Below are 9468 nucleotides of genomic sequence, written 5' to 3'. Positions count from 1 at the left end.
AATGGATTATTCTGTCGGGGGCAGTGAATAAGGCTGGACCCAGAGCCGCATGGAGGTTTAGGCAACGCTTGGTGCTCTGGAGCCTTGCTTGCCCCTGAGCTGAGGCTGTGTGGACAGGACACTGCTGGGTGAGCCTGTCATGGGGCCTATCACTTTGGAACAGTCCCCTTAACTCCTCTTTGTTTCCAGAGCTGGTAAAGAGATGGGGTTGAGTAGGAGCATGGGAAATACCCTGTCAAATGAGCTTGGTACTATGGGGGTCAGGATTTTTTCCTTCATAGAGGAAGGAGGCAGCGGAGTATGGTGGAGTCTTAGAACTGCACAGGTCTGTGTGCTCTCTGCTCTATCATTTTTTTTAAAAAAATTCTAGTTTTGGGACTCTGGGAAAATCGATCTCTCTGATCCTCAGCTTCCTCATTTTCAGAAATAATACATACTTCTCAGGATTTTTGTGAGCACTAAATAATGAACGGCATGAAAGTAACAAGTGCAGTTCATGGCATTAGCTGGTAATTGCTTATAACATGGTAATTCTGAGTGGAATTAAATTAAGTTGAATTTTACTTTCCATGGATAGCTTATGCTGCCTCATGGAGCCATAGGTGGTATTATTTATGGGTTCATTTATTCAGAAAATATTTATCGGGCGCCTGGGTGGCTCAGTTGGTTAAGCGACTGCCTTCGGCTCAGGTCACGATCCTGGAGTCCCTGGATCGAGTCCCGCATCGGGCTCCCTGCTCAGCGGGGAGTCTGCTTCTCCCTCTGACCCTCCCCCCTCTCATGTGCTCTCTCATTCTCTCTCAAATAAATAAATCTTTAAAAAAAAAAAAAAAAAAAGAAAATATTTATGATGCCGCCTCTGTGTGCTATAGACACTGCCAGGTGCTGGGAAGATGCGACTAGAGCAGACAGGTCTGTGGCCTCAGGTATGAGTGTGGAGCCTCATTTCCTCACTGCTCCAAGTGTGGCGCTCATTGACGTCACCAAGGAGATCACTAGAAAGACAGAAGCTCAGGCTCCACCCCAGACCTGCTGAATCAGAATGTGCCTTTGAACAATGTCTGCCACACGGTTCGTGTGCACGTTAATATATGAGCAGCACTGCTCTACCGAACCTTAAGTGGCGTCTATGACATTCTACCCCATTTGGTACCGAAAGGTGTCCGGGGAATGTTCTTGCATTGAAGAAGATGGTAAATCTGAGATACAGAACTGAAAATGTAGAGAAAACCAGCTACAAAGAGTTTGGTTTTAACTTCCTTAACTTAGCAGAAAGAAATCACGTAAGACACACAGGCCAAAGTATCAAAGAGAAAATGATGACGAGAAAAGCAATAAAAGCAAGGGCATGCATATACTTGAATTCTTTGTCTCACCCTCATTTCCTCATTTGTGCAGGATATGGTGCAAGCTTTGACATTGCCAACCCCATCCTGTCCTACAGTCCCCACTCCCAGCCTTGCCGTATTTAGGGGACTTGGTGAATGAATGGTGTGGTTAAGGCACTTTTCACTGCTGGACATGGGTGGAGCTCTCACTCGCTGAATGTGCCCCTGCCTGGGTCCTCTTAAAAGATTTTTATCAATGACGTGAATGAAGTCATAGAAAGAAAGCTCTCACATTTACTAAGAACACAAATCTGGGAGGGTGTGACAGACACTGTTAGTTGTCCCCGAGTACCTGTTCCTCACCCTCTTACTTAATAATAGGATGGTTCTTTTTAACCTGAGACACTGCCCAGGATAGAGAGAGCATTTTTTTCAGCCTGTCTCATAGGTAGTTGTGGTCATGTGGCTATATTCTAACTAATGAATAAAAGGTACGAGAGGCAAAATTCTGCTCTCTATAAAAAAATCATTTCTCAAGGGTCTATAAACCAAAGTGTATATTATATGGAATGGCATTTTGGGGTGGTCATCTTAAATAGGCTGGAGATAAACTTCTTGGCTCTTTCCTACTTCCTGTTGGCTGGAGAGTGGGTAGGACAGCTGAATCTCTAGCCTTCATCTTGAACTATGAAGTGAAGGAGGTGTTTAAGATGATAAAACCAAGTTGAAGGGACCAGAGTCCCTGACGATCATAGAGTTATCACTTCAGTGCTGAAGTGTTTATCTATGGTTTTTGTTCACATAAGATAGGACTGCATTTCTATGTTGTTTACATTATGGTATCTCAGTGTCATGTTATTCGTAGCCAAATCTAATTCCAGCTAATTCAGGGAGCTTGCTTATATAGTGAACAGTGAAATCAAGATTAAAAGGCTCTTGACAGACTGAAATGATAGTCAAAACTGTTGTGAAATAAAGTGGAATAAAATGGGGCACCTGGGTGGCTCAGTTGGTTAAGCGACTGCCTTCAGCTCAGGTCATGATCCTGGAGTCCTGGGATCAAGTCCCGCATCAGGCTCCCTGCTCAGCAGGGAGTCTGCTTCTCCCTCTGACCCTCCCCGCTCTCATGTGCTCTCTCTCATTCTCTCTCTCTCAAATAAATAAATAAAATCTTAAAAAAAAAAAAATAAAGTGGAATAAAATGGAAATGCCAACACTTAAATATTTCCAAATATAAAATTGAGAAGAATTGGCTGAAGAGTAATTCATATACAAAAGACATGAGTGTGTGTTAGGGGAGGGAAGCTGGCAGACACAAAGTTGATATAAGTGAACAGTGTAATGAGGCTTTTAAAGCTAATTCTATGTTAGGCTAAGTTAAATTATACAGACCAAGGGAGGTTAATACTTTTCAGTTTTCTGTGTTGGCTGTAACACTCCTGGGGTATCGTGCTCACTTCTGAGCCCCATATTGTTCACAGTGATAAACTAGAGAGGGCCTCAAGGACAAACAGGATAGCATAGGGTCTGACAATCCTATCACAGTCAATGGAAGAGACTGTGAAGAATTAGCCCGGAGAGGAGCAGGTGTAGGGAAATGCAGGGGAAATGTAGCTTCAAATATTCAAAGAGTTGTCACACGGAGGACAGAGTATGATTGTTTATTTGCTTTTTTTCCCAGAAGGCATGCTTATGACCAATGAATGAAAGGTACTAGAGGGAAAATTCCGTTCTATATAATTTCTCAATAACTAAGGCTGTCTTGAATGAGAATGCACTGCTTGGTGAGGTGTTAAGTGTGATAATTCTAGAATCATGAGCGCTAATCTTTATTTAGTGCATTCTATGAGGCAAGCCCTTTGTATGTGTTACTTCATTTAGTCCTCACAAACCTGGGAGGCAGATGCTATTTTTATCTCTGTTTTAAAAAATTTGGAAGTTGAAGTTTAGAAAAGTCAAGTAAACTACCCAATATCATCTGGCTGGTGAAAGGCAGAGCCGGGCTCTGATGTTGCCTTGCCTCCCTCTCTCATCCATTCATGGACGTGGTCAGGCAGGCGTGGGCTGGAGGAAGGGGAGCATGCACTGGCAGTACTATAAAATTCCTGAGTTAAGCCACATCTGGGAAAGTCTCCATCTCTTTATCTTGAAAGCATTTTCTTAACTTTAGTAGTAGTAATGAGACTCCATGTGGTTCTGCAGGAGAAAACCCTACTGGCTTTGTCTCAGACCCTGTAGGTGAAAACGGGAAAACATGAAACAAGTAGGGGAATGGATCAAAACATATACATTTAAATCCTGACTCTTCTACTGTCTAATTGTATAGTTTAGGACAAGACATGTAATCTGAACCTTAGTTTCTTCATGAGTAAAATTAAAATAATTACATGCAATTTGCAGGGTTGTGATAGCTAAAAAATAAAGTGATTCACTCAGGACCTATTGCAGGGCAGATGCTCAAAACTGGTCCTTCATTATCACTGCCACCGGGCATGTACTGATGCCAGTATTAGCTGCAGCTTGTGGTTAGAAAAAATCAGGTACTGGAGTTCCTCCAGGATTTCAAGGAGATGTTTAAGCTCCTGTAGACTACATAATTTTTATAATGGCTTCATCACTACTTGTCTAGAACTTTAGAACTTTATTCTTTGGGATGAAACTACATTTCCAGGCTCACCCAAAAGTTAGGGTTCTGTTTGTGATTTAGGTTTTGTCTATTAGATGTCCTCATGTAAGACTTGAATTAGTGAAAAAATAAGTGGGGGCAGAGACACAGAGCAAAGGCATGTCAGTGTTGGGGAAATACAAAAACACAATCTCCTGCCAACTCAGATACCCTCTTCACGAAGTTCTAAAAGAAAGAAAACAGTTTTATTATTGAGTAAGCATAAGCCCGGATGTGATGTGAATTACAGACAATCACTAAGAGATTGCAGACAGAAAGCAATCTTAATCTTGCCCTTATATAGCCAAGCAGACACAACCCATACCATACATGTTCTCATGGTAAACAGTAACTAGTCCTTAAGTGAGAGGACTGCATAGCACCATCCATCACACATAGCTGATCCTAAATTCACCTCGTAATTGGGGCAGCCACCTGGGTTTGCTCATTGCCTTTATCCAAAGGGAAAGTAATCTCTCATATTGTTATGACACGAGGTAAGTTTGCAACGTGGAGCCTCGTGTCTCTTTCCCCCAGAAACTGGAAGATAGGGGCACTATCTTCTCTGATGATTGTACTTCAAAGAATTGGTTTCCAGGTCCTAGAAGAAACATTCCTGGGTGATAAAATCGGCTAGTGGGATATGTTACTTTTATAAAGAGTCACATACATTTTATCCTGGAAGCTTTTTAATCTCTCCTTCTATTTTCCATGACAGCCTAGCTGGATATAGTATTCTTGGCTGCATATTTTTCTCGTTCAGTGCTCTGAATAGACCATGCCAGTCCTTTCTGGCCTGCCAGGTCTCTGTGGATAGGTCTGCTGCCAATCTAACGTTTCTACCATTGTAGGTTACAGACCTCTTGTCCCAAGCCGCTTTCAGGATTTTCTCTTTGTCTCTGAGACTCATAAGTTTTACTATTAGATGTCAGGGTGTTGACCTATTTTTATTGATTTTGAGAGGGGTTCTCTGTGTCTCCTGGATTTTGATGCCTGTTTCCTTCCCCAAATTAGGGAAGTTCTCTGCTATAATTTGCTCCAATATACCTTCTGCCCCTCTCTCTCTTTCTTCTTCTTCTGGGATCCCAATTATTCTAATGTTGTTTTGTCTTATGGTATCACTTATCTCTCGAATTCTGCCCTCGTGATCCACTAGTTGTTTATCTTTTTCTTAGCTGCTTTATTCTCCATCATTTGGTCTTCTATACCACTAATTCTTTCTTCTGCCTCATTTATCCTAGCAGTTAGAGCCTCCATTTTTGATTGCACCTCATTAATAGCCTTTTTTATTTTGACTTGGTTAGATTTTAATTCTTTTATTTCTTCAGAAAGAAGAAATATCTTCCATGCTTTTTTCAAGCCCAGCTAGTATCTTTTTTTATTATTATTATGTTATGTTAATCACCATACATTACATCATTAGTTTTTGATGTAGTGTTCCATGATTCACTATTTGCGTATATGCACCCAGTGCTCCATGCAGAACGTGCCCTCCTTAATACCCATCACCAGGCCAACCCATCCTCCCAACCCCCTCCCCTCTAGAACCCTCAGTTTGTTTTTCAGAGTCCATCATCTCTCATAGTTCATCTCCCCCTCCGATTTCCCCCCCTTCATTCTTCCCCTCCTGCTATCTTCTTCTTTGTTTTTTTTTTTAACATATAATGTATTATTTGTTTCAGAGATACAGATCTGTGATTCAACAGTCTTGCACAATTCACAGCTAATATCTTTTAATCGTCATTCTGAACTCTAGTTCCAACATCTTACTAATGTCCGTATTGAGTAGGTCCCTGGCAGTCGGTACTGCTTCTTGTTCTTTTTTTTGAGGTGAGTTTTTCTGTCTTGTCATTTTGTCCAGAGGAGAATAGATGAATAAGAGAACAAAATGCTAGAAGGGTAACAACGACCCCAGAAAAATATACACTAAACAAATCAGAAGAGACTGGAAACCAGGGGAAAAGAAAGGGAAAGAAAGAAAAAAGAAAAAGAAAAAGGAATATGATCACATATGATCAGACTGGTGAATAGATCAGTGCCACACACTAGATTTGGGCGTATTTTGGTCTGTTAGAAGAAAGTGCCTCCCAAAATTTTAAAGAAAGAAAAACTTATATATGTACAAAAATAAGGGTAAATATGATGAAGGGATGGAATATGACTGTAAAGATGAAAATTATAAAAGATTTTATAAAAGGAATTGATAAGTTGGTTGAAAACAGAAAGAAGAGAAGTTAAAAAAAAAGGGGGGGAGAGAATGTGATCAGGCAGGAGAGTAGAACAAAGCCATACACTAGAGATTTAGGGTATATTTTGGTCTGTTAGAAGCAACTGTATCCCAAAATTTTGAAGAGAGAACAACTTATATATATACCAAAAATAAAGTTAACTGCAATGAAGGGATAGAATATGACTCTAAAAATGAAAAATAAAAAAGATTTTTAAAAAAGGGATTGATAAGATGTTGGTTGAAAAATGGAAAAAGAAAAATTCAAAAAAAAAAAATAAATAACTTTGAAAGACTAAAGAATCATGGTTAAAAAGTCATGGATTCTATGTGCAGTATTCCCCTCGCACTGGAGTTCTGCCATTCTCATCGATCGGTAACCTTGGTCTTGGCCGGCAATTCTTGCTGATCTTCTGGGGGAGGGGCCTGTTGCCATGGTTCCCAAATGTCTTTGCTGGAGGCGGAATTGCTCTGCCCTTGCCCGGTCTGGGCTAAGTAATCTGCTCGGGTTTGCTCTCCGGAGCTTTTGTTCCCTGCAAGCTTTCCGTACAGCTTTGGAGGCTGACAGTGAAAATGGCGGCCTCCCAATCTCCGCCCTGGAGGAGCCGAGAACTCGGGCCCCGCTCCTCAGTGAGCCCCCAGAGAAAAGCAGTCAATCACTCCCGTCTCCCCGGTCTCTGGCTGCACTCCGTGCTCACCCGGCCTGTGACCGAGTGTTTCTATCTCTGGCTCACAACCCCGTGTGGAGTCTCCAAACCCAGCAGAGTCCTGCGGTGCGCTCCCCTGCCACTCCTCCCGGGGGAGGAAGGGGAGTCTCCCCGGATCTGCTGCTTGTTGGGTCCCTGCTGGAGGAGCAGTGGCCCGCCTGTGGCGCGGATCACAGTTTATGGCAACCCCAAGCTGAGAGCCCACTCCTCGGCTCCATCTCTGCAGCTGGCTTCCCCGCTCCGATACCTGGGAGCTCTGCTGCACTCAGGCACCCCCGGTCTTTCTGTGACCCCGAGGGTCCTGAGACCACACTGTCCCGCGAGGGTTCCACCCCCCGCTTAGCCACCGGAGTGACTTCCCTCAGTGGAGCAGACTTCTAAAAGTTCCAATTTTGTGCTCCGCGGCTCTATCACTTGCCGGTCACGGCTGATGGAGGCCCCCACCCTTGCATCTATCATCCTGAGTATCGCCTCGGATTCACTTCTCCACACATCCTACCTTCCAGAAAGTGGTGGCTTTTCTGTTCAGAGAGTTGCTGCTATTCTTTTCTTCGATCTCCTGTTGAGTTCGTAGGTGTTCAGAATGGTTTGATCCCTATCCAGCTGAATTCCTGGGACCAGACGAAATCCAGGTCTCCTACTCCTCCGCCATCTTGCTCCTACCCCCCTAGTCACATACATTTTAAAGAAGCAAAGAAGTTACATGTTTTCTAAAACAAGTACTCTAAGAAAAAGGAGAGGGAGAAGTGCTTCACTTTTTTCAGTAAGAAGAATTAAACTTGTTTTTTTCTTATTTTTAATTTGCATTTGCCCTTCTACAATTCATCATGCATGCATGGTCTTAAAGTCAGCAGTTCAGGTGGTAGCTTCCCCATCCTCTGATCCTAGTCAACAATTATAGGAAATACCCTTTGCCTGTAGCATGACCCAGATGGTGGTCCAGTTGAGACTGCAGCTCCCTGACTTGCCAACTTCCTAGTTATGATAGTTAGCAGTGCTCTGGTGGGCCAGTTCTGCCGTGTTGATCTTCAGCATCCCAGATCTTGCTCCTCCCTTTCAAGGGAGTTCATATGCCCCTAACTCACTATATTAAATCCTTATCATTAAGTACCTGGAGTGATGTCTGTTTTCTATAACTGAACTCATCGAATATAACATCTAATAAATGATCATCTAAATGAGCCACAACTCTATTTTAGACAAGGTTTCTTTTACAGTAATAGTATAAACAGAAGATGTCTAGAATTTGATACTTCAGATGATTTTGCTAATGAAATAAATATTCTAACTGGCATAGGTAGAAAAAATTAATATTACTAGTCTGTATTAATACAGAGATAAAGTACTGGCAAATCTTCAGCTTTTAACATATGAGCATCCCTAAATAGGCATAAAATCCCCTTAGTGGCAACCAAATGCAGGCTGGTGAGAGTGGTCCATTCTGAGTGCAGGCAATAAGTGGGTGTGTTTGTCTGCAGAGAATTTTAAAATGATAATGAAATCAGCTAAGTGACCTGCTTTTGAAAATCACCATGTACAGGCAATTTGAAGAGACTTCATGACAAAATACCCCTCCCTGAAAAACACATTTGTTGGTCTAGGTTTAAACAGTTGTGATTATTGGGGAATTTTAATAATATATGTAAGTTTCAAATTAGCTCATTGTTATTACTTATCCCTTCATAAACATTGAATTCTGGGTGGCCCCTGTTTGAAGAACTCCTCAGTCATATACTTGGTCTCCTACACACATACAGATTCAACCTTGAATCTTGAGGACAAGGTCGTAATGTTTTGAGCTATTTTGGGATACAGTTTCTCTCTCTACATATCCCTGAGTGTAAATCATGAAAAATGTTGTAATTTTTCTTTTTTGTGTTAAAATCAAGGAAATGCAAATTAAAACTACAAGGAAATAACAGTAAACCCCACCAGAATATCTAGAATTTAAAATAACTTATAATGCCAAGTGTTGACAAAGATGCAGACCATTGCTGGTGATCCCCACCTCTTTGGGAAAATTGTTTTGTATCTACAAAATTTGAACATATTCATACTCTATGACCCAGCAATTACTTTCCCAAGCAAATATCCAACAGAAATGCATATGTACACCAAAAGATATAAAAAATGTTCAAAATAATGTCACTTGTGACTGCCTCATACTAGAAACATTTCAAACTTCTGTAAAGAGTTGAATGAATATGGACACCTGGGTGGCTCAGTCAGTTAAGCGGCTGCCTTTAGCTGAGGTCATGATCCCAGGGTCCTGGGATCGAGTCCTGCATCGGGCTCCTTGCTCAGCAGGGAGCCTGCTTCTCCCTCTGCCTGCCGCTCCCCCTGCTTGTTCTCTCGCTCACTCTCTCTTGCCTATACTCTCTCTCTCTCTAGCAAATAGATAAAATCTTAAAAAAAAAAGAGTTGAATGAATAAATCGATTGTGGTAGATTTATACAATGGAATAATACACAGTAATGAAGGAAACATTGCTGTACTCTGGATAAATCTCATAAATGTAATGTTGACTCATAGAAGCCTTAA

Source organism: Halichoerus grypus, chromosome 5 (genome assembly GCF_964656455.1).
Source record: "Halichoerus grypus chromosome 5, mHalGry1.hap1.1, whole genome shotgun sequence".
NCBI lineage: Eukaryota > Metazoa > Chordata > Mammalia > Carnivora > Phocidae > Halichoerus > Halichoerus grypus.
The sequence above is the reverse complement of the archived record's forward strand: the minus strand, read 5'-3'. Positions refer to the sequence as shown.